Genomic DNA, 24,529 nt, shown 5'->3' with positions numbered 1-24,529 from the left:
TATGCCAACAAATATCTGATGAGACACTGCAACAGTTAGGGAATACATAAAAATCATGGCAAATACCACACTACTGCTCCACCTTTACCTAACACCCCTCCTCCTCACCAATAAAATCAAGAAACCAATAAAATCTGGTTTCATGCCACAGCCCTCCTTGTGGAAGGATAAGGGCATTCTCAGCAGATGCTCTGAAGTCTGGGCAGCTGCCGACATACTAAACAAAAATCTCATTGATGACTCAACTGTGCAGGTGCTGGGCTTCTCCGCCTCACAGCACACATGGACAGCTCTAAATTGTGTCTAAATTGTGGAAGATGCACATATTTACTCCATAGATGGAAAGTGAGGAAATCGCCGTACTGTGACTGTGGCATGGAGCAAACTGTCAGACACGTCATGGACGATTGCCGAATCTATGCTCATCCTGGAGGTGTCGCAGCCATTCACATGGCTACCCCCTCTGCTCTGAACTGGATAAGAGACCTTCAGATTCAACTGTAGTCATGCCATTGCTTTCATTGTTTCCATTATCACCATATGAAAGAAGACAATTACAGCAGCCTCTATTAACCTTTTGGAACCTAAGACTGTAACTCATGTGTATGTGTATGTTTACCTGCTTCAGCACTGTAAATAACGCCTTTCTTTTTCTTAATCAATCAATCCTTAGTTAATTATAGGATCAGCTACAAGCACTGTTTTGGGTATAAGATCTGAGGGGCAATTGACCTGGGGTAAGTGACTGGTCCTTTGGGACTGGAAGTAACCTGAACATTGTGATTTCTGGTGTAAAGGACCATCTATTACAAAGGCAAGCTTGCCTGGGTGGCAAGATAAACCAGAGTACCCAAGGGGACTGTCTGTGACTCCATGTTAAGGCTGATGTAGACTTTAAGGAGTTCCCACTTGATACTTGGTTGGTGAAATCTAAGTATAGAACTTGCAACTTGTTTTGAGTTTGTAACTTGCTTCTTCACAGTCTGCCCTGAGGTTGGGATTCATGCTCATGAGCCACTTGACAGCATGGAATAAGCATCCGTGCGTTGCCACCAAAATGCCATGCCCACAACTCTTCCTGTTCTGCAGCACAGGAACATACTTACAATATCCAAAAAGCATCCCGTCAGATAAGTAAGGCTGTGGCGAGAATAGTTAAGTTTCATCCACTTCTCATTCTTGCAGTCTCTGTCTTCAAAATGAATATTGATTGTTCTGTTTTCCAACCATTTTTACTGACAGAACAAAACACTCTGGGGTTCTGTACATGCTGTGGCAAATAGCCTGCTGAAAACTTTTGTTGCTGGAGTTCCCTTTTGAGAGGGTATGGGATAGGGTAAGAACTCACAAGAAACTTCCTCCAGTGTGAAATCATGAAGCATGGTTGTCGTACGAAGTGTGAAAACATCTTAGCACATCACTATATTTTTGCTTTTGAAAGTTCTTTTGGCTGGTCATGTCTCCAAAATGAAGACTGAACATTCGAGTTAGTGAAGGACAGATGCTCCATCAATCGAAAGCTGTTGTCTGAACCCTGAGACATTAACATTATATGGTAAATTTTGGCTTACGGTTAATGTCAGTGTCATAAATATAAAGGGAAGGGTAAACCCCTTTAAAATCCCTCCTGGCCAGAGGAAAAATCCTCTCACCTGTAAAGGATTAAGAAGCTAAAGGTAACCTCGCTGGCACCTGACCAAAATGACCAATGAGGAGACAAGATACTTTCAAAAGCTGGGAGGCAGGAGAGAAACAAAGGGTCTCGGTCTGTCTATATGCTGCTTTTGTCAGGGATAGACCAGGAATGGAGTCTTAGAACTTTTAGTAAGTAATCTAGCTAGGTATGTGTTAGATTATGATTTCTTTAAATGGCTGAGAAAAGAATTGTGCTGAATAGAATAACTATTTCTGTCTGTGTATCTTTTTTGTAACTTAAGGTTTTGCCTAGAGGGATTCTCTATGTTTTGAATCTAATTACCCTGTAAGGTATCTACCATCTTGATTTTACAGAGGGGATTTCTTTACTTCTATTTACTCCTATTTCTATTAAAAGTCTTCTTGTAAGAAAACTGAATGCTTTTTCATTGTTCTCAGATCCAAGGGTTTGGGTCTGTGGTCACCTATGCAAATTGGTGAGGCTTTTTACCAAACCTTGTCCAGGAAGTGGGGTGCAAGGTTTTGGGAAGTTTTTGGGGGGAAAGACATTTCCAAACAGCTCTTCCCCAGTAACCAGTATTTGTTTGGTGGTGGTAGCGGCCAATCCAAGGACAAAGGGTGGAATATTTTGTACCTTGGGGAAGTTTTGACCTAAGCTGGTAAAGATAAGCTTAGTAGGTTTTCATGCAGGTCCCCACATCTGTACCCTAGCGTTTAGAGTGGGGAAGGAACCTTGACAGTCAGATTCTTAAAAACAAGACCAAATTCAGTGTGCAAAAGTGCACATACCTATATTTATGTGTGCAGTTGCTGTAATGGCATGCACAAATCAGATATTTGCACAAGCAGCTGGATATTTAGACATCACTCTATAATTCTGTGATCGACCTTCTTGCCTGTGCATTTGCCCAATTTGTCCATGCACCTGAAGCAATTGTTTGTGCAAATGCAGAGGCACAAATGTGTGCCTCCTTCATTTAAAAATCCAGCACTTAAAAATCTGGAAGTAGCTATACTTAGAAAATCTGTGCAAGGAGATCCCCAAAACTACTGCTCACTTCTTGCCACTCAAACCTCTAACTGTGCATCAGTCTTCCCAAAGGTTTCAGAGTAACAGCCGTGTTAGTCTGTATTCGCAAAAAGAAAAGGAGTACTTGTGGCACCTTAGAGACTAACCAATTTATTTGAGCATAAGCTTTCGTGAGCTACAGCTCACTTCATCAGATGCATATTGTGGAAAATACACAAGATGTTTTTATACACACAAACCATGAAAAAATGGGTGTTTATCACTACAAAAGGTTTTCTCTCCCCCCACCCTACTCTCCTGCTGGTAATAGCTTATCTAAAGTGATCACTCTCCTTACAATGTGTATGATAATCAAGGTGGGCCATTTCCAGCACAAATCCAGGGTTTAACAAGAACGTCTGAGGAACAGTCGGGGGGGGGGGGGAATAAACAAGGGGAAATAAGTTACTTTTTATAATGACTCAACCATTCCCAGTCTCTATTCAAGCCTAAGCTAATTGTATCCAATTTGCAAATGAATTCCAATTCAGCAGTTTCTCGTTGGAGTCTGTTTTCGAAGTTTTTTTGTTGAAGGATAGTCACTTTGAGATCAGAAATCGAGTGACCAGAGAGACTGAAGTGTTCTCCGACTGGTTTTTGAATGTTATAATTCTCGACATCTGATTTGTGTCCATTTATTCTTTTACGTAGAGTCTTCCCAAATAGACTGATGAATCTTAGGTTTAAAAAGAGAGATGTAAATTACATAATCTACAACTGTACAGACTCCCAAAAACTGCACCTGCACAAACCACACCCGCTTGGAACAGAAACAGCTCCAACGGCTTAACCATAGCTTCGTTGAAGTAGTATGCTGCATGTAAAATGCTTTCTTCCTGGAGTAAACTGGGGGAGAGCCAAGCAAAGACTTTCAGATACTGGCATATGCATGTGTGCGCACACACACTCACACACATAATTTATAAGCAGAGAAATATCTTATCTTCCAACAGCACCATTTCACCTGCCTTTGTTAATTGTTATGTTTATGCAGGGATGGGGAATCTACTCATCAGAGGTACTTTCAAGAGAGCTGTGAAGATGAAATAGTCTATGATCTGCCATCTGTGACAGACAACTCAAAGCTATTAGCTACCATGCATCAATAGCATTCACACTACTTTAATGCATTTCTCATATTTTTCTTTCAGATAGCTAGCAAGCCAAATTTTATTCCATCACAGAAGTGATTAAAAATAGCAGAAGACTTGCCCACCTATAGAATAAACAGCATTTCTTTTTGTTAGAATGGGTTTATAATTATAACTTAGTCTCTTATTATTTGTATTATCATAGCATCCGGACCAAGTGTGCTAGGCACTGTACAAACACAGAGCAAAGATAGTTCCTTACTTTTACTATTTAAATATTTCCACTTTTCATCATAATAGGAGTGTTGACCTTAGTTCTCCGGAAAATTCCATTTGGGGTGATTGTCTTCAGCCACTCTAAACTTTCTGCTGCAGCTTTGATTGCATATAATAATTTTCTAAGCCTCCTTACCTCTATTCCTGTTTAGTACTTCAGTAGCTGCTATTTTCCAGCCCAGAAGTAGCTGCGTTTCGCTAGTGGGTGAAGTGATTCTGGTATCTATTAATGAAAAGCCTTTAGAATGAAAGGCACTATAAAAACATGGAGCATTATTGTAATGCTTGCTACTGCACTATTAAGTAAAATAGCTTTAGCACTTTGGGTTTCAGCATCCTTATATTTCAGTTCACACAACAGCAGGGGTGTGTGAGAGAGAGCACGCTTTCTATGTGATCAAGGGCTCAGGTGGGCTATACAAAGAGCACTTGTACTTGTAGTGCACAGTGGCGCTACTAGGGTGAGGGTCTGGGATGCCTGACCAATGCAGGAGCAGAAATCTCTTTTCTATGTGGCAGTGTGCCTCCAATCTTCAAGGGGTTTTCATGGTACTCTTTAAAAGGCATGGAAATTATCTGTTCTGAAAAATGGACTGTCCTCGTGAAGGCTTAGTCATCTTATTTGTTGCCATATAATTTCCTCAAAGAAGAACAGCGAAAGGAAAAGAAAAGCAGCGAGCCACTGCTCCGTTTCACATCATTAATGAGTTGCTTAAACCAAAAAGCACAGCTTGTAACTCTGATTCCATTAAAAGCTCTTTGTGAAAACTCCTCTGACCTTTTTAATAATAAAGTTGAAACTTTGTGGCCTTGGTTGGATGCCTGAACAGTCAGCTGGGAATCCTGATTAATGTGTGGATCTGCTTTAGAGAGATCTCTGTGAGATGGTGGCAGGATTAATTCAGCCCCAGGCTACTCTCATTTACTTCAGTGGAAGCTGTACCTGTGCACAGCAGAGATGAATTTAGTCAACCACATGTGTGTGATGAAAGGTCAACTCACTATACTGCTGGTGCCTTAGCCTCCTCCCATTGACTTCAATGGGGCTAGGAAGTATCAACATGCTTTGATAACCTGTAGCACAAGAAAATTAAGGGCCAGAAGGAAACTGCACGATTTTGGCAGCCGTTTCCCAACTTTATTCTAAACACCTGGTAAAACTTTTAAATGAATTAATTTCAGCCCCTCCATTTTGTGCTAATTTTCCATGAACATTGTGATCAAATGTGACTGTCATGAAGGCTCACATGATCATTTCAAAGTCACATACTTCAGTACTTGTGGAAGCCACATTTTAAATTTCCCACTTTAATTGTTCAGTACCATGTCATCTGTATGAAATCCAAATCAATCAGTTCATAGCATAGTGTCCACCCAAATTCTTAGGCATTAACTGCCTTTTATGAAATGATAGTGGCTGTGCACATGCTAAGACATACTGTGAAATGATGACATAAAAGTGTTATGAATTATGATTTTTATATGGACTTCTACTATGAAAACTGAGTAGTAGTGATAATAGTATGGAAATATTAAATTATTTTATTTCAATATTTTGTTCATTTTCTCAGTTCGCTTTGGAACAAGGCTTTGGACAATGGAGACACTTAGGCCAGGATTGTCAGAAGTGATGTGGGATGCCTGGAGTTTTGGATACTCAACTAGAGGCATCTTTAAAGGGGACTGATTTTCCGAGGGTAAGTGACATGCCCTCTTTAAGGTGTCTGAGGTTGAACACTGAAAATCAGAAGCACCCAGTTGAGCCAAAATTATATGTGCAGGTGGGTGGGGAATGGGGTGAAACTAGAGCGGGAAGAGCAATAAGTGTGTGTGTGTGTGTGTGTGTGTGTGTGAAGACTAGTAACTGTTGCATGTATATACTTATCTGTTTCCTATTAAAACTACTACTTCCAAGGGGTGTTGCTGTTTATATCTCTCTCACTCACACACACACACAAGGCATCAGCCACCCATGTTATCATTTTTATCAACTCCTTGCTGCGAACACTTTTATGAAATTGAGGTCTTTTCTTCTTAAAAGTCCATCTGCTCCTGCAGCTCGTTTCGCTCAGCTGAAGTCATAATCCCCTGTGACATCACAGTTGCTGCTGTGGAAAACAAACACTCGTTAACAGCTTTGATCTTGAAAAGGATTGTGAGATGTTCTTATGAAGCATCGTCTAAAAAGTGCATTTTGTATTTTATTGCTGCCCACTATGTTACAAAGTCAATCTCTCTAAAGGGCAAAGATATGTCCATGAATAAAGTACAGAAAAGCCCCTGTTGCCCATTGCTGAGTAGGCAGGATTGTCATCCCATTCCCTTTAGTATGGTGATTAAGATGCTCAATGGTGTACCGTAACAACCATGCACCGGGGATGAGAAGTGCTGTATATTCCTATACCCCTTCATGTAGAGGCTTTGCTAATGATCATGGGGTGCAAATTTTGCTATTTACCCATGTTCTTCCATCGTTCCCCAGCACAGTGTGATCTGAGCTGATGCCTCAGAGTAGGAGTGTTCCCAACCTCTCCCTGCCCTACTGGGGACCAGGACAGAGTCCATAACATGTGGGCCCCAAAGACCACGATGCTGAGCCTTGAAATTCAGACCAGGGTGAAGACTGCTCTGTCAGCTTATGTACGAATCAAAAATGCATACAAACTCAAGCAGGTCTCAAGTCCTTCCATGCAAAATAGGTGTAGCTTCTAGGTCAGTGGTTCTCAAACTTTTGTACTGGTGACCCCTTTCACATAGCAAGCCTCTGAGTGCGTCCTCCCTTATAAATTAAAAACACATTTGTATATATTTAAGACCATTATAAATGCTGGAGGCAAAGCGGGGTTTGGGGTGGAGGCTGACAGGTCACGACCCCCCCCCATGTAATAACCGCATGACCCCCTGAGGGGTCCTGACCCCCAGTTTAAGAACCCGTTCTAGGTGAAGCAAGACAAATTCTAATTGGAGATCTGATGTTTCAGTTGAATCAATACCAGTAAAACTCCTCTTGAAAAGCTCACCTATTTGGCCCTGCAAGACTCATGAGTATTCCCTACTGCCATTCCCTTTAATAAAAAAAAAAAAAAGGCAGCAGACACTGCATGCCAATTTGTGATGCCCAGCTGACTCTGCACCTTCCGAGGAAGCACACAGAGATCCAGGTCTTCGCTGCACACACATGTGAGATGCTAGAAGGGCTATTAAATGTTTATTTTTAATAAATTGAAAAATCTCACTCCATGACCCTTATGCAATATTATCCAGGGTCTTTGATGACAGTGTTGCCAACTCTGACTTTATCATGAGTCTCATGATATTTGGTGTTTTTTGGAAAGCCCCAGCTGCTGGAGTCAAGAGAAGTTTTGATTTTATTTTATTGTTTAAATCTAGCCCTCATGGCTGATGAGAAAAGCTTGAAAACATGAGCAAGTACACCCCAAAGGCTCAAATACTTGAAGACAAAGGAAAAGAACCCCACAATTACTTTTCACAAATCACAAAGGTTTTTTAACCTTTGGGGTTGGCAACAGCATTTGCCACAATTGATGGAGCTAGCTAATTTCTTTACACATTATACTCCAGAAGGACATTTTTATCTCATTGTGATGGAGCAGGCTGCGAGTCTGTCATGGAGGTCGCAGAAGTCACGGATTCCATGACTTTCCGCAACATCTGTGTTTTCCGCAGCTGCAGCAGCCAGTGCGGCTGACCCCAGGGCCAGGCACACTGGCCATTGCTGGAGCGGCCCTCGGCAGCTGACCCTAGGGACAGCCCATGTAGTAGCAGGTGTGGGTGGCTCTGGGGACTGCCCTAGCAGCGGTCCTGGGGGCGGCCCCGTGGACCACCGAAGCAGCAGCCGTCCCGGGGGCTGCCCCGGAGACAGCCTGAGCAGCAGCCCCAGGGGCAGCCCCTGCCACCAGAACAGGGGCCAGCAGTTGGCCCCCAGGGCTCACAATCAAACCACATTTTGAGAATTCTGCCATGTAACACACTGTGTGTTCAGATATGGCAACTTGCTCTGACGTGGTGAAAGATCCAGAGCAAAGAGATTTTATGCTCACTAGGGAAGGACTGACAGACAGAGGGTTGGAATCATCCTTTGACGATAATAATCTAAATTTGTACACTTTATCCCATTACACAGGCTGAGTATAAAGGGAGCAGTAAAACAAGTGTCTCGATCCAATTTGCTCTCTGTAGAAATAAAGGGGAAAAGATGGAGTAGTTTGATTATTTTTGTTATGCATTTTACAGTCTCATTAAAAATGTGCTAGGGGCTTGTGATAGGTACAAAACTCAAAGAGACTAGAAAGGCTTAACAAACTGTGGTGAGCATAATCAGCCCTGCCTGCCACACCTGGAGTGGGTTTCAGTCCTGTAGGAAGGGGATGAAAAGGAGGTAGCTGGTTAGGAAGGAGAGCAGACCAGCTAGAAATTTATGCTCAGATAAATTTGTTAGTTTCTAACGTGCCACAAGTACTCCTTTTCTTTTTGCAAATGCAGACTAACATGGCTGCTACTCTGAAATCTGGAAAGAAGGTAGGCTAAACACTGGCCTGTTTGGATCAGGGAACCTGCTTTGGGGTTTTAAGATAGGCTATGGCAAGGTCCCCTACCTATAGGGAAGGACAGGGTCTGAGCCCAGAGAGTGAGCAGATGCATAATATCAGAGGGACTAAAAATGGTTTGGTTTGGGATGGGGAGCCCACTACCCTGAAGGGGGCGGGAATTGAACTTTCATAGTATCCTGGCTAGTGGGCTGAGCTATCTACCACTGTTGGCTGGAAATGCTTTTGGGGAAACTGAGACAGGGTAGCTGGAGCACTGTGCCCGCGTAGAAGGGATGAGCTGACAACAGTGCTGTATACACATAGGAAGGCACAGGCTGTGCCCTAAAGAGTATATAGTCTGATAGAAGATGTGGCACAAAAAGTGAGAGCTACATGAGTGGGGTGGGAGATTAAGAAGATGGGGTTGTATATGCAAAGCTTGTTACAGGATAGAGTCAACAACAGGTACAAAACTAACTAAAATCCTCTCCCAGGACAAAGGGCCTTCTGTCTCAGACAACCACCCTCAGCACAAGTCTCCTTCCCCACCCCCCCCAGCAAGCCTGAAACCAGGGGCTTCCAGGGCTGTGAAAGAAACTCCCAATTCCCACCCTTCTCCTTTCTGACTCTCTCACATACCCAGACAATCAAGCTGAGTGCATGAACAGACAGCTGGCAGCACCCCTCAGGTGGCACGCATGCTGGTGGGGAAGAGAGGTCTGCTTGTGCCTTCTAAGGGGTGAAAACATCGCTGAGGATGTCCAGGATCAAAAGGACACCATGTCAGGTTCCACTGATGTCACAGGGATGGAGAGGCTACAAGCCTCTTTGGGCCATTCTTTTCCCCATCCTGCTTGTGCAGCAGCTCTCTCTTCTGCTATTGCAGCTTTTGGCTCTCAAAGGACTGGCCCTGCCCCTTTTTCCCTCACCCTTCCCCAGCGGTGTCTGAGTCCTGGATAGTGGAGGTTTCATCTGCACTGCTCCCCTTCCCCTTGCCCTGCAAGTGTAGTCCCTGATGGTAACCCAGTGCCCTCTCTCTTATCACCAAGATTTTCAAAGGTACTCAGCTGCCTAAAGATGCAGATAAATGCAAACGAAGCCGCAGCTAACTTACACAAAAACAAGGTACATATTGGGAAAGGGCCCTCGTGTCTGCATTATGCCACTTGGGAAGTGGCTGCTTAATTTGCTTTGCTGCCAGGATGCTGCATGAGTTTCTTTTTACCCTGCGCCAATCTTCCTTTGTGAGGCCTGGCCCCATGAAAAATCACACCTTTTTCTTGTCCTCTTCCAGTTCCTTCCTTGGTGTCCACCTGCCCTTTTAAGGGGCTAAGTGGCCAGCTGGGGAACTGAGGGAATTATTTGCCCTATCAACTGTTGTCAGATCTGGGGTGTGGTTTGCAAAACTACAACCACTTATAACAGCAAGGAAACAAGTGCCAGCGCTGCTTTTTGAATTCAAAGTGAATTGAATTAAAATGCTAAGGTACTTATAGGGCCCACAGTACCTGAGCAGCTCCCCCTATAGTCCTCCTCCTAATACCCTCGTGAGGTAGGGAAGTGCTGCTATTTCCATTGTTCACAAAGGCCCAGATCCTCAAAGGTATTTAAGCACCTAGCTCCCATTGATTTCAATGGAAGTTAGGCAACTAAATACTTTTTTGAGCATCTGGGCCTAAATGACTTGGTCCAGGTCACACAGGAACTCCACAACCGAGCAAGGAATTGAATCTGAGTCTCCTAACCACTGGACACTCTTCCTCATCCCTGTGCCTGAAATCAGGTAACAGCCACAATTCCTACTTTCATCCATTGGCCTGAATTGACTAAACTTGCCTGTAATGCAAATAACAAAGTGATCTTTTAAGAGTGAGACATGCTCCAGGAAATGAACCATCCCACGCATTACTTTCCATCAAGGACTAATAAAGCATCTCAGTGAGTTCATTATTGGAATCTTGATAACACTTGGGTATAAGCAAACACATTTGGCTGGAGAGTGCACTACACTATCCTTAGTGCCTAGCCCTCTATATATTGGGTTTTAAAGAGATGCAATTAAGAAGCCAATTACATGCAATGAATGGTAGTATAGGACCAGGAGCATCGATGTAAAAACTCTCCGCTTTTCCATGTGTGGAGAGGTGTTTTTTTTTTTCCTCCATTTCAGAGATGGACTTGGTTTAAACACAACACAGATACAAATATTTATTATGGGTTTTGATGAATCTCAGAAGCATCAGCTGAAGGTCCTCCATTCTTGGTTAATTGCTTTCAGTTGAAAACTTCTGAATAGATAATGTTAACTATTGCTAAAGTGTGTGTGCTGAAATAGGATTTGCTGCTGCATTTGTCCTAATTATTAATATAAACCCCAACAGAAGAAGAATATACCTTTTATTAAGACTAACCCTAAGGAATCTGGCAATTTTTTCAACAGCTCTACATTAACTTCATAAAGTAGAATTTTTTTTTAAATCTACTTTGTCTATTAATTCCATTTCCTTTACACAAACAATACTGTCCCTTTTTTTTTTTTTTTGGAGTGCAACAAGATGAGTGGCCTTTGAAGAAAATATATACACACATTGGCTCTCGATTATTCCTGATGGGGGAAAGTAACTGCACACAACCTCTCATTAACTAACTTAAAGCATAAAATAGCTGCCAATGAAATGTTAATAGATAAAAGGTTGCACTAGTGTGTGTCCTGAAAACAGTCATCTGCATCTTTAATTACATGTTACCTGGAGAAAATTGATGTTACTGCAGTGGAAAGATTGCGCAGTTTATATCACAAAAATATCAAGAAATGCCAAGGTTCTGGTCTCAACAGCAATGTCCACAAGGCCGCACTGCATATCTTTTATATTTTGTGGAATGTATCTTAAGTTAAGGTCTTAATATTGGGGCCAGATTTTCAAAAGAACTCGGTGGTCAACATGCTGAATTCTTTTGAAAATGCAGTCCTAAGAGCCTAATCATCAAATGAGTGCTCAGCATCTCTGAGATTTATGGGAGCTGCAGGTGCTAACATCTCTGAAAATCAGGCCCTAAGACCTCATTCCTTTAAGAACAGACCCTTGTTCCCTCATGGAATCCCACCGAGTTCAGCTTATTTACTTACTTGCAAGCTCAGGACCCTATCCTGTTGGTAGGGCACCACCTGCCTGCAACTCTTTGCAAGATCTTTCCCATCCTCTTCTGTTCAACCCAATGGAGCCCTATGCAGATATTCTTTTCCTTCCTCTGCCAGTCCAGGCTCCTTCATAAAGATGATTCAACTGGTATGATGAAAGGCTTAACTTCAGAAACCTTCAGTTAAGAGAAAGATACCTTTCCTCAGAAGCAGTTTGCAGCTGTCCAAGTTACTGCTTGTTTCAGTTTTATAATGAAAAAGTGTCATGTGACTGATGGAACTTCTGGTCTCAAAGGAATGCCCCTAGGGCTGTTTGCATCTCATGTGAATCTTGCTGTGTTGCAGGTGCGTGGCCCAGACTTTGAACCTCTTTGTTGGATCCTGTTAGCTTAGTATAGAAATGAGATTGAGTGGTGTTTATAATACTCCATTTTATGTACATGTTCCTGAGGGTCTTTGGGTGGGGGGGAGGGAGGCTGTTTTTTGGAGGAGGGAGAGGGGTGAGAAGCTGAAGTTAACAGTGAAATGTTAAGTGAGGCAGCAACCATGTGCTTTTAACTTTCTAAGCAGGAACTGTCAAGTTTCTGCTTTTATAGCCCAAAGGCAAAACTCTCAAATCTGGCTGCCTAAAGTTAAGCTTCTAAGGCCACATTTAGTCTTCTCCATAATAGCCTTATTTGTATAGCAGGTAAGCTCCTGCAGCTCTCACTAGTTCAAAGTATATAGGCCAGATTCACTGCTGGTGCATATCAGCATTGACTTCAGTGGCGCTATGCTGATTTACATCAGGTGACTATCTGGCCCTTTAAGGCTCATTTAATAATCGACTAACCTAAGGAAGTATATTTGTAACCTTAAGGGTAAAAGAGTATTATTATGTAAGTTTGTTAATGTGCAACAGTAAGTTAGAGGGATACCTTGCAAAGTCAGATGCGAGTTTAGTCAAATGCAGAGTTGGTTGCATGCACCAATTTAACTGGCAAATTTTATAATTGTACATGAAGTTTTAGTTGCAAAAATAGTTCAATATTTATATTTAATGTAAACTATGCCAGAAAAGATTGCAGATAGTTTATCCTCATGGCTCAGTCTTGCTCTTTGGAGGGTTAACTGGCAATTTCTGTGCATGCTGCAGTTGTAAAACAAGAAAATAAACCTATTTTTGTAAACCCATCTTTGGAGTCCAGAGTGCCACTGCCAGTGCCTGGAAGGCTATAGTTCTGTTTTCAGATGTGGTTCAGACTAAATCCTATGTCCTACAATAAAATAGCACCACAGTCCCCAGTGCATGAGTTCCTTCCCAACCCTCCAAAGATGAAAACCAGCCGAGATCTCATCTTATACTTAGATCTCAGGTTTTAGAGGTCGTGCCAAATGAAAACACTGAAAGGTGCTGTATAAGCCCAGCTATATCTCCACAGACTCTGAGTGCACCAGGGTATATGGTCCCATTTAAAATCCAAACCATGCTCCTTTTGAACTTCATGACTGTCCAATGGCACTACATGGACAGTTTCAATGATATAAAGTCATTGTCCACAGAGGAGATTTTTCTGACATAAACAAAATCTAAGCAAAGCCTTCCTCAACATCCCCCCTGCATCCAACCACCTAAAGAAACTCCTGAGATCCTCCTGAAAAGGAACACTATATCAATGCAACGTAATGGGCTTTGGCTTGTGCATTGCCCCAAGAATACTCACCACAGTTATGGAATGAGTTATTCATGTCCTAAGATCTCTGGGAGTGAAAGTGCTTATTTACTTGCATGATATCTTGATTGCTGCAGTCACAAGAGCGTCTAAAACTGCCTGTCTTTGCTACAGTCCATCTGTTAAGGGCCCTAAGGATTCTATTAAATATAGAAAACTATTAAACCTTCCTTCCAGGTCAGGCTTGCTGGGATTCGCCTGAATGTTCACTGGCCCAAAAGGGGAGCCATTTAAAAAAAAAGTCATTCTGTTCCTTTGATCACCCAGAGGTGTTTATAACAGTTGTCGATAGTCCAGTACCTTGTTGTCCACTTGGTGGGCCTGTTTTACAGCAACGTCCAGAAATGCTTATGGGATGAAAGGAGAGAGGTAAACATTAGGAAAGTGACATGCGTTTCCTTGTATAGGTTATGGCCCATAGAATGGAGGGAAACCCAATGCTATTAGAATCTCTCTCCTTTAGAGACCTGTCTGCTCCAGAGAATCTGGAGTCAGATGCCTCCAAACCTAGATTGTGGTGTTTTGTTTATTTACCCGAGAGTAAGAGGGGAACCTACCAAAGGTCCTTGTAAGAGCTTGTCTATATGCAGAAGCTGTACAAGTATATCACAAGGTCTGATGTTGCACTGATATAGTTAAACTAGTGCAACTTCCTGTATGTAGTGCTAGCCTCTGTAAACAAAGTAAAGCTGCCTCAGTCTGGAAAGCTCTAAGTAGGTTGTATCTACCTGCAGGTTCTACCAGGTACAGGCAGCAGCAAACCCCAGAAAAATCCCAATGTGTGCCCACTTCTGTCCAGTTAGACTGTGCTCTGCTTTATCTGAGCATGGATGTGCAGGTCCCAGGGGATGTGTTCCCTCCTGGGCAGTGAAATATACTGAAAGTTCTAGGACACCTTTTCTGAATGTATTCAAGGTCCCTGCATGATGGTAACTTCCAGTGCCATCAGAGCTTGGTCCATGTCTGAGCTGAAAAGTGCAAGCTGGGAGATATTCTATTTGAGACCCACTCAGGTGTTGCTGCTTCTATGGTACTCGGAAAATCTTGGGACATTTCTGCTGAGGGTCCTATGTTTGACCATGACTATCTAACACGTGTGTAAACATCACTGCCTTTGTCTACTCTGGATCCTAAATGGTGTTTAAATATGTGTTAATTAACATGTTTTAGCTGACATGTTTTTAAACCACCACTCCTTTTCCTCATCTTGCCAGGTCTATAAAGCACAGACTGAGGCTGAGGGAGCAACCTGTACCTGGAGGATTCTAGACACAGGCAAGCCAAGGATGTCAAAGCTGTAGAGGAAACAGAAGAAACTCTGAGGAACTTGGTAACTGGAACCTCAGGGCTGCTGTGGTGGTTTGATTTGATTTATGGGAATTAAGCGCTAATCCTTTTCCGAAAGCTCAGACTGAAGTTGAAACTGTGCACTTGTGCACCAGTGAAAGGCTTATCTTCACCCTAAGGAAATTGATTATACCTTGAAAAACTGATCTGTTCCAAAGTACAAGACACACAGATCTGTAAATCTGAAACTTCATAATTGTAACTGGTTATTCTTTCTTCAAATAGTCTATTGACGCTCAAGTGTAAAGGGCTGCATTTTGCTTTCCAGGCTATCTATGTGCAGCAACAAGTGAAATCCTGAGCCTCAAGTAGTAGAAATGGGAGGGCATTAATTTAAACACACAATGACTGTATGTTAATATAATTTCATTCTTATTTGAAATCTATCTGCAAAAAAAAACGGACTAAACATGAAGGCTTTCTTTACAGGAGGCAATCACAAGAGAGAGAGAACCCTAGGTAAATGGCATTGAGCAGATGAATAGAATCGGGTGGGAACTAGATTTCCATTTCACAGGAAATTTTGCCATTTCCACCAAAAAAAAATATAATGCAAAATGGAACAAAACCAAAAAATTTCCCCCAAAACAAATTTGTGAAAATCTTTTGGGTCAAACAAAACATTTTCATTTGATCAAAGAAAAACACTTTGTCCCAATCTCAACCTTTTTAATGTTTGTTATTTTTTTTAAACAAATCTTGTTTTGAAAATTCATTTTGAAACAAAATCTCAAAACATTCCAGTCAGAAAATGTCAAAACAGCTTCATTTTGGCTTTTTCCAAAACAAAATTGACAAAATGGGCATATTTTTTTTTTGAAAGGTTTTGATTTAGTTGAAAAAATATCTTGCTTGGAAAAAAAATTTTCAGCTCAAAATGAACTGAAGTGCCTTTGGAGCTGTAGGAATGGACACCCACAAACACTACTCCTCTGGCTGTTTCTGAAGATGCTGATGCCATTAAGATCCAGCCTGTTTACCATCACTAAGACCAATGTTATGACATGGTTCCTTTGCATGTAGAAACCTCTCTAGTGCTGCAATAGTGTTTCCTTTTGATACAGCTGTGTTGTCCTAGAGTCACTCTAATTCTAGGAGTGAAAATACTTGACGTTTTGGTGATCCATGTGCTTCTTTGTGGAGAGAAGGGATTATATTTGAGTTTGTCAAACTGCAAAATGTTCTTGCGTGTTACCAAACATCAAAACATTATGGCAGGGCATAATCACTTTAAAAGTTTAAAACCAATCCCCCACCCCTTTGTTTTTGTTTTTTGTTGTTGTTTTTTTTTCTAAATGATTCTGTAAAGAGGCTGTGGCAGCTGGGCTGGAGCAGAATAGCCCTTGCTGTGAGTTCAATGTCAGTCTTAAATGGTGAACGATAACCACACTCGAAGTTTAGCTGTCTGTGCCTTTAACTAATAACCAAACACAAAAAGAGTAACTGCTTAAGCACAGAGTTTAAGCAAAGTTCTGATCTGGCCAGGAGTCCTGGGCTATGACTGAGGAACGCTTTTTCCTGTCCCAAGCTCAGCACTGCCCTTCAGAAGAAGTGAGCAAACTTACTTAACTGGCCTGCCAGCTTCCTGTTGGTCAGCGTTGCCTTCTGGGCCTCTGGAGGACTAAGGCTCATGGCTAGCCCGGCCTGAGCAGGTTTCCCTTAAGCCGGGGTGTCTGGGCACTGATGCCTGCAGCAGGAGGCAGAGAAGGCCAGATAGACCCAGTCACACAAGCCCTCATGGCTAGATTGCTTCCACAGCTTGAAGCAAGTAGCACAGGAACCGTATATTCTAACCTGACACAATAAATGAGTAATGCTCCCACACCAGCTCTTACATAGACATGCTGTTATGAATATCCTGCATTTGTATATACAGAAGTGCATGCAATACATAGGGGTAGAATCCCATCTACCAATCCTGACAGGTGAGAGTAGGCTTTCTATCCATACAGTCAACCTCAGAAAGAGAGTTTTTGCATTCTGTGGACCTTTCCATTCTGTCACAATAGCCTGGCACTGATGCCACTCCACTGAAATTGATGGAGTTACACAGTGTAAAACCAGCATGGGAGAATGGAGAATCAGGCTGTGTATCTGGAATCTTTCTGGGTAAATTCCTAGGGCCACTGAAATAAAAGGGAGTTTTATCATTGATTTCAGTGGGGCTAGGATACCACCCTGTGTTTTCTGTCATCTCAGGTGGTAATAACCTTTCACTGTTCAGTATCAGTCCATTGGTCCACATATCTGCTATCCCTTCATATTCCTAGCTGGCTTTGTTTGGTTAGTTATTATAAAGAGTCAAAGCTCAGTGCACAGAGATGTCTTGTGCCATATTTGCTAAATGGCCAGCTGAACTGGGGGGCAGTGAAGACCAGAGTTCAGCCTTGGAACTTTGTCTTTGCTTTGGATAATTTGTACCACAACCTTAATTCCTTATTCTTTGCATACCCAAAAGCCCCTTTGACTTCAGCGGGCAATCTTGGTTCACTAAGGATACAGGCTCAGATATTTTTATAGTGTGTATTTGTTTGCCTGGGAATATCTTTTCCTTTTTCTCACACTCCCATTAACAAGAAAGGGTCGACATTTTAAGTGCAAATATATTGATATGTATGAAAACACCTCCTCTTACAGCATACCACATAAGTAAATTTATATTCAAGATTAGGAGTCAGGGTGTTTGGATTTTACCCAGTGAACTGTAAATGTTCCTACAGATTGATATGTGTTTAATTACGCTAACTAATTTTGAAAATGTATATTGCAGTCATTCCAGATTTATGGCCACGTAACTGATTGCAGGACATGGCCCTAGGTTCCTGCATTGGGGGATTTGCAACCTAAAGTCATGATCCTACAACCAAACATGTACTTAACATTAAGCACAAGTCAGTGGAGGGATGTTACTTACACGCGCTCTGAACTTTAAGTGTGTAAGTGTTTGCAGGATTGAAGCCTAAAATTAGAACAGATCAAAACAAAAAATCAAAACCAGGGGACTAATGCTCTGTGGGGAAAACAGAATGGAAAAGTGGTTTTACTTCATGGATTTCTTGTTTGATGCATTTTAAAAATGTAATTTATGTATATAGCAGGTGTAGAATCACCTTTCAATGGTATATTAGGACTATAAAACCAGATCCTCAGCTGGCATAGACATGGAAGTCAATGGAGCTACATCAGCTCACAGCAAATGAGGATCTGCCCAAAAGCTTTTGCATAAGATGTGGTTTCTAAGAGGAATCAAATGAAGCATGTGGTCTATTGGAATGCAAAAAGAGGGAGACAGCTCTAGGTATGAAGGCCAGATGGAAGAAACCCTTCACCACCATTGCATTCTATCCTGTTGCTCTATTTTAGCGCATGGATCACATGCCCAAGAAATCTGTAAAAGCTATTAGAGTGCATTCTGTCTAACCAGCAGCCATGCAGGAGCCTTAAACCAATGCACTGCAAAGCTTTAGCACCTTTTAATTTTGAAAGTGTTACTGAACATGTGCTCCAGGAATGAGTCTTTTAAAATGTTAACATCTCAATCTTTTTTTCTTTGAAATGTGGGAACTTGACTTTGAATTCTTTAAATGGGCCACATTTTTTATTATTTATAGTGTGTGTGTGTGTATGTGTGTGTGTGTGTATGTATATTAAAAAAAAATTGGCCCATTTAAAGAATATATGTATATAACTTTAACTGGGAGGGGGGAATATTGAAGGTTGAGGCTCTGTGGGTCAAGTTTCAGTGAATTTTTATGGCTGGGTCAAACTCGTAAACCGCCTGACAATAGAAGTTTATAATAGAAATGCTGACACTACCTTAACTCTAACAGCAGAAATGTGCTGCTATAATTTTCTTTGCTAGTTAATCTCCTGGTACAATAACCGCTGTTGCCCTGGGGAATTTTAAATCTCCATAGGAGGGAGGGTGGGGAAAGTGTTCTCTTGCAGGTATAAAAAGAGGGATAATAAACCAAATTAATATCGGAGGTGATTTCATGGAGTGTTTAGAGCATATTAAAACAAGTGCTTTCATGTGCTAAGCATTCCAGAGGTACCGTTCTCAGTTCTTTGCTTTATATGCGCATTTAAAGAGTTGTTTCCTGACACAGGTAGGTGGAAATGTAGTTCTTTTGACTTCCCCCTTCTAATTTTTGTTCTTGTCATGTATCTCTTGGATCCCAAGGTCACCCAAGCTAAGCTCTTCCCACAGAGAGCTGGTTTTTGACTGACACAATGCTGCACTCTCCTTTCTGGTAGATCCTCATGCAGGCATCCATAATTCTCTTTATTATTCATTTGAAATGCAACTTTCTTATCTCTGCACAGCAAAAAAGGCTGGTTGTGGAGCAGCAGCACCATCTGCTGGATTATTCCAGCATGGTTCACCTTTGCAGCAATACCCAGGTGATCACTGGTTTAGCTGCTGTTTGCAATGTATTCTGTTTGCTTCTGTGCAGGATAAGATGATCACTTTCACCATAGCATATCTGTGTAACTTGTTTCTGACTTAAGGCCAAGTTCTGCCCTCAGCTGTGTCTACACAGCTTCTCCTGACTTCAGGAAGAGCTGCGTCCAACCAAGCATCTCGGGACAGAATTAGGCCCTTAGGGAAGATGAAATCATCTAAATTTGTGTCCCTTGTGGGATTTGCAGGACCTCAGACAGACACAGAATCAGGCCCCACTGCCTTGGTCTCTTCATCTTCTTTCTCTTTCCCTTCAACCAGCAATCTTTCCAGCTTGATTTTTTTTTTCTTCTTCCACTCAGACCAATTTTTCCAATTTGTCCCCAGTTTATTTCCTTGTCCTTTCTCCCACTCTTTCCAGCTTCTCTTCCTCTCTCCCACCCTTTCCTTGCTGCTTACTCCCCATATGCCTCCTCTTTATTTTTATTTTCTATTTTCTTTCTTTTTTTCACATGCCCCTTTCCTTCAGCCACGTTTTCCCCTTCCATTCTTACTAAGAGATCCAAATGACACATCCAAGTGACACAACCAGCCAGGTCCCTACAATCTTGCTAACACTAAAGCTCCATGATTCCCTATTGTGCTCCCCTCTGCTGTTGCACTGACTCATTTGTACTCAAGCAGCACCGCATATATCCAAAATTGCACTCACCCCTTACTGGCCCTCCTTAATGCAAGAGGCAGCGAGAGGGATTCTGCTTCTACCTGTATACTACAGCTGACATGGTCTAAACCGACCTACTCGCAGAGGCATTTATGGCCCTGGACTCCCGTCTGGGCCAGGCCCACAATAACACGTGGCAGTAGCCCTGTTCTTTGCTACCTACATTCAAGGTTATGTAGCCCCCTGGCTTCTTGTTACACAATCAAGGAGGTCAAAGGAAAGCTTCCACCAGAAAGGAAAGCTTCTTTGGATTTCTTGTCTGTTCCTTCATTATTTTCACAGGCCTAGTGTGCCGTCTTGACTGGAATAGGGCCTATTTGCAAACCAGGGAATCATCCATGGCACCAGAATGTATGGCTGGGTTCTGCTTGTACTTGTGCACAAAAGAATGGTCATCTGACAAGTGGTGAGCGTTCACTGCAAGCCGAGAACGGCAAAGCACCAGAGCAAACCCAGCTAATGGACATGTGCTCATCCGTAAAGATACCACAAAACAGAAACAACTACTTGGGCTGCAGCTGACTGACCAACCAATTTTTATTAATGAGAATCACAGAGGAAAACAATTAAGCCATGTTTGGGTAGCCTCTACTGTATGCTTTTTGTATTGGAGGTGGTGTATTTGCTCCCACAGCATTTGCATTGTGCTGCAGAGGAGCAATAGGGTTTCTTCTGCATTCTGCTACAAGGCATAAATCTATTCAAGTTCCTGATTAAGTATGATTACCTGTTACCAAAGAGATATTGAGCAATAAGATGGTGTACAAAGTCTCTTTTTGTATGGGGCTGCTAGAACCGTGCAGCTTTTACAATCTCCTGAGCTGGTTTTTGCATTTGCAAAGTTGGATTTGATTTGTAGAAGTCCTTTATTTATTTATTTTATTTATTTATTTTTTGCAACAAAGAAAGAGATTCATTTAAAAACAAAGTTTTCTACCCCTAGAGAAACCTGTACTGCGTATTTAAGATACTCACTCCTACAATAGTATGGTATAAATCAGGGGTTCTCAAACTGGGGGTTGGGACCCCTCAGGGAGTCATGAGGCTATTACGGGGCGGGTCATGAGCTGTCAGCCTCCACCCCAAACCCCGCTTTGCCTCCAGTATTTATAAATGTGTTCTTAATTTATAAGGGAGGATCGCACTCAGGGGCTTGCTATGTGAAAGGGGTCACCAGTACAAAAGTTTTGAGAACCACTGGCATAAATACTTGCTTTAGTGTGTGTGTGTGTGTGTGTGTATATATATATATAAATTAGTGAGAAAGAGGGAGATAAAATCACATCTATTCTGTCATAAGCAATTTTCTCTTTTCCATTCCTTCGGCCAGTCTGCTCATTGGAATAAAAACACAGTCAAGTTTGAGTTCAAGTTAAACTTCTGAACCCACAGTGTTTCAGTGGGTTCCAAATTAGGCAAAACGAGTTCACCCGTTCCTAATATTGGATTCATACCAATTTGAAAACCGGGTTGAAGGATGCCCCATGTGTGTACACCAGTTCAAATAGTGTTTCCATCTCCTGGACAAAGAGCTGAGCTTTACCTTGGTTAGCATCTCTTTATCCCCTGCCACCAAGCCTCTCCGCTTTTCTCTAACTATGTCCTTTCTGAAATTCCATGTGGATCCCACAATTGCTGTTTAGCACTATCCATCTTCCAGTTTGTGGCTGCTGGGAAGGGATGGCTCTGAGATCATGGCAGAGGGAAGAATGTGCCAATCGGTGTGTTCAGCAGCAGAACCACAGGGACCTATCTTTGGGGTCAGGAAGCCAGACCTGGAACGAAACTTAGTCCCATAGTCCAAAAACACGACTAGTGAGAAACACATAGCTGACCTTAAATGACTCCTGTGGCTAATTATTCATCTCGCAGCACAAGATTCCAAATACTTGTTTACATTCATGAAGGCCTGAGAGACCCAGGCAGTGTTTCACCGTCTGACAACTTATTGCTGATGGGAACAGTTCCTCCTAATCAGATTGCTCTAACTGTGCAATAAAAGGCATCTGCAGATACCTGGGGTTTGCCATTACTTAACAGGCTAGCCACACTGTTGTGAGCTGCAGTTGTGATTGTGAAGATTTGGATGGAAGAAGACACTGCCATTTATCACTTGTTATTAATCTGGGTCAATGGTCTCTCTAGCTCGTTATTCTGAAACTATATTTGGCTTCCCTGTCCCTAGCTATAGTTCCTGAAGCACACAGCAACCCAGCTTCCCTTTAAGAATATATATTTCTACTCATGCTTTTGTGAAGAGATGAAGCGTGATTTATCTGCAGTAGTGATAGGTTTGGTCACCTGCTGTAAACTATTGGCTTCTTGGCTTGAAATTCTGTTAGTTTTAAGAAAACCGCCTTATGTTCAATATAGGAGAAAGGGAAACATGATATTTGGGAAATATGTACTGTTTGTTTCTACAGCTGAAGCTTGGAAGGAGGAAGACTGGGCATAGAAGTAGGAGAAGGAAAATTGTTGGGAGGACAGAGATTTAGTGGACATTGGTACTGGCCATCAGAATCTGTATTGACCCAAGGCAGGCACTTCCATAGGACCTACTTGGGGAGCTACTAGCACCATGGACAGATCCTTGACCAAAAGCTTTTGGGGGCTATCGTACCAATTTCCCCTATGTCCGTATCGCAGGTTTCCAGAGGTGAGACCACCAGGACTTTAGGAAAAGGTGTATATTCCCATTCCCTCCCACTATAACTTGTGGCCCAGACCTTCTGGACCAGTTAAGATGAACAGGTGCAAATCCAGACTGGGGCGAAGGTGGCTCTTCACCATCCTTGTATTCCTCAGATCCTGATTAAGGGCTAACTTGTCCTAAGATGAGCTGGCAAAGCACTTATCTCATGGCCTGCGATGGAGTGCTGTTAATAGCTTCCATTTGGGCTCTATGGGAGCCAGCATCCTGCTCACTTAGAACCAGGAAGGAAAGCAGGCAGTATAAAAGGCTAACCCAGGATCACTGCATATTGTATTGTAGCTGACATGTAAAAAAGGAAACACACACACACACATAGTGAAAGGTTTCAGAGGGATAGCCCTGTTAGTCTGTGTCAGCAAAAACAACGAGGAGTCCTTGTGGCACTTTAGAGACTAACAAATTTATTTGGGCATAAGCTTTCGTGGGCTAGAACCCACTTCATCAGATGCATGCTACTGTATTTTCCACTCCATCCCCAAATTTCCTGGTGCTCTGTGCATCTGTGTACTTTGCATATGGGTAGGGACAGCCCTGCCTATAGATAATATGTAGCAACAAGCAAAAACCTATGAGAATGTTAGAAACTATAAGGAAAGGGATAGATAAGACAGAAAATATCAATATGCCTATATATAAATCCTTGGTACGCCCACACCTTGAATACTGCATGCAGTTCTGGTTGTCCCATCTCAAAACAAGTCTCTTAGAATTGGAAAAAGTAAAACAAAGGGCAATAAAAATGATTAGGGGTATGGAACAGCTTCCATATGAGGAGAGATTAAAAAGAATGAAATTTTTCAGCTTGGAAAAGAGATGACTAAGGGGGGATATTATTGAGGTCTATAAAATCATGAATGGTGTGGAGAAAATGAATAAGGAAATGTTATTTACTCTTTCACCTAGCATAAGAACCAGGGATCACCCAATGAAATTAATAGGCAGCACATTTAAAATAAACAAAAGGAAGTATTTCTTCACACAATGTACAGTTAACCTGTGGAACTCTGCCAGGGGATGCTGCAAAGGCCAAAATGATAATAGGGTTCAAAAAAGAATTAGGTAAGTTCGAGGAGGATAGGTCCATCAATGGCTATCAGCCAATATGGTCAGGGATGCAACCCTGTGCTCTGGTTGTCCCTAGATTCTGACTGCCAGAAGCTGGGAGTGTATCACTCAATGATACCGTTCTTCAGCTGTTGTGTTCATTCCCTCTGAAGCTTTGGGCATTGGCCAGTGATGGAAGACAGGTTGCTGGGCTAGATGGACCATTGGTCAGACCCAGTCTGGCTGGTCTTTTGTTGATAGTATTGTGTGTGGGAACATGAATTTAAAGGAAAACAGAGAACGGATCAGCATTGTAGTTGGTATTCAAGTACAATACAGTGTCCCTCTGAATTAAGAGGAAAAATGAGGACTGTATCTCCTGGGGTGCGGTAGTAATAGAGCCTTCAAGTAAATGTTAAAACAAGGGCTTGATCCTATGCGGTGGGGTGAGTGTCTTGAACTCCCACTAATGGGAGCTGATGGAAGAGTGCTCAGCACCTTGCAGGATTGGGTCCTAAAGAAAGAGTGGATCAGTCTGCAAGTAAGTTATGAGCAGCAACCCCTCCCATGCTGCCACCAGCCAAGCCTTCGCTCTTACTGAGGATGGGATGGAAGTGAGAGACTTTCCTTTGGCCTGAATGTCGAATAGAAAACATTTGCTCTTCTGTATTCTTGTGGATGGGCTGAAGGCTAAACAAATGCTCAGTCAGGAGGCTTCCGAAAGAGGGAAAGACTTAAAAGGAATGACTGCAACCTAGCTCCGGCTTTACAAAGAAAATGCATTACTAAAGCCTTCTCCGAAT

The 24,529-nt window shown here is 42.2% G+C and overlaps 1 long non-coding RNA gene across 1 annotated transcript; it reads left to right on the top strand.

The window, feature by feature from the left end:
* The first annotated feature begins 239 nt into the window (after positions 1 to 239).
* LOC122465834 lies at positions 240 to 23,380 on the top strand. The gene is made up of 3 exons (XR_006290928.1): positions 240 to 253; positions 7,943 to 7,950; positions 23,242 to 23,380. It is a non-coding gene; the product is annotated as an uncharacterized LOC122465834 (long non-coding RNA).
* Positions 23,381 to 24,529: the final 1,149 nt, after the last annotated feature.

The sequence above is a fragment of the Chelonia mydas genome, chromosome 5, assembly GCF_015237465.2.
Source record: "Chelonia mydas isolate rCheMyd1 chromosome 5, rCheMyd1.pri.v2, whole genome shotgun sequence".
NCBI lineage: Eukaryota > Metazoa > Chordata > Testudines > Cheloniidae > Chelonia > Chelonia mydas.
The sequence above is the reverse complement of the archived record's forward strand: the minus strand, read 5'-3'. Positions and strand labels throughout refer to the sequence as shown.